The 1,637-nt window shown below is 50.0% G+C and overlaps 1 protein-coding gene across 1 annotated transcript in view; it reads right to left on the bottom strand.

The window, feature by feature from the left end:
- The window catches only part of LOC118947017 (RNA-binding protein 47-like), a 79,155-nt gene extending 77,960 nt beyond the window's left edge, over window positions 1-1,195 (bottom strand). The window contains exon 1 of the mRNA XM_036972031.1: window positions 1,072-1,195. The gene's annotated coding sequence lies outside the window, so the exon portion shown is untranslated. The remainder of the gene's footprint in view (window positions 1-1,071) is intronic.
- Window positions 1,196-1,637: the final 442 nt, after the last annotated feature.

The following is a 1,637-nucleotide window of genomic DNA, read 5'->3' on the forward strand; positions in this document are numbered from 1 at the left end:
ATGACTGCCTCCCTCCCTCTCCCTCTCTCTCTTCTTCTCTTTGCTTCTCTCTCTCTCTCCCTCTCTCTCTCTCTCTCTCTCTCTCTCTCTCTCCCCCTCCCTTCCTCTCCCTCTCCCTCTCCCTCTCCCTCGCTCCCTCCGTGTGTGCGGTGTACACTCTCTCACTCCTAAAACTCACCAAACCAGAATCTGACTCCCTTAGTCTCTCTCTCTCTCTCTCTCTCTCTCTCTCCCTCTCCCTCCTTCTATCATTCCAGGCGGGAAATGCTATCCTCCTGAGCTACTGGCCAGTGTGTGTATGTGTGTGTGTGTGTGTGTGTGTGTGTATGTGTGTGTGTGTGTGTGTGGATGAAGGCCAGAGCAGCATTCCGATTCGTTGGGGTGTTTCCAGCACACCTTGTTCAAACCATCCTCACTGATGACCTCACACGCTCTCTCTGTCTCTCTCTCTGTCTCTCTCTCTCTCTCTTTCTCTCTCTCTCCCTCTCTCTCTGTCTCTCTCTCTCTCTCTCTCTCTCTCTCTCTCTCTGTCTCTCTCTCTCTCTCTCTCTCTCTCTGTCTCTCTCTCTCTCTGTCTCTCTCTCTGTCTCTCTCTCTCTCTCTCTCTCTCTGTCTCTCTCTCTGTCTCTCTCTCTGTCTCTCTCTCTCTCTCTCTCTCTCTCTGTCTCTCTCTCTCTCTCTCTCCCCCTCTCTCTCTCTCTCTCTCTCCCTCTTTCTCTCTCTCTCTCTCCCTCTTTCTCTCTCTCTCTCTCTCTCTCTCTCTCTCTCTCTCTCTCTCTCTCTCTCTCCCTCTTTCTCTCTGTCACTCTCTCTCTCTCTCTCTCTGTCTCTGTCTCTCTCTCTCTTTCTCTCTCTCTGTCGCTCTCTCTCCCTCTTTCTCTCTGTCACTCTTTCTCTCTCTCTGTCGCTCTCTCTCCCTCTTTCTCTCTGTCACTCTCTCTCTCTCTCTCTCTCTCTCTCCTACTCTCTCTCTCTCTCCTACTCCCTGTCTCTCTCTCTCTCTCTCTCTCTCTCTCTCTCTCTCTGTCTCTCTCCATTTCAGTGTAATTGACAGTAATTCCCACTCCTCACCTCATGTGTGTGTCCTCCTACCTACTGTCGTCAGGGTGATATCTCCATGGTAACCAGTAGTGCTGTAGTGTGGCAGTGTGAGAATAAGAGTTGGTAACCTAAAACACTCTGACAGACAAAACGGAGAACAGATGAATTTCAGTTTCTGTTTAGAGTAAAACACACACACTTTAGGGAACTTAAGAATGTGTGTGTGTGTGTGTGTGTGTGTGTGTGTGTGTGTGTGTGTGTGTGTGTGTGTGTGTGTGTTTGCATTAGGAAGCTAAAATTGAGTCAGAGAGGGCAGAGCCTGAAATATATTTCGACAGACAGGCTGAGCTCGACTGAGGGAGGGAGGGAGGGAGGGAGGGAGGGAGGGAGGGAGGGAGGGAGGGAGGGAGGGAGGGAGGGAGTATAGTGACAGTTATAGGGATCTTTCTCAATAAGAGAATTCCTTTTAACCTCAACTCAACCTGCTGACTGAAGTGAATCACACACACACACACACACACACACACACACACACACACACACACACACACACACACACACACACACACACACACACACACACACACACACACACA

The sequence above is a fragment of the Oncorhynchus mykiss genome, unplaced genomic scaffold (genome assembly GCF_013265735.2).
Source record: "Oncorhynchus mykiss isolate Arlee unplaced genomic scaffold, USDA_OmykA_1.1 un_scaffold_87, whole genome shotgun sequence".
In the NCBI taxonomy this organism is placed as follows: domain Eukaryota; kingdom Metazoa; phylum Chordata; class Actinopteri; order Salmoniformes; family Salmonidae; genus Oncorhynchus; species Oncorhynchus mykiss.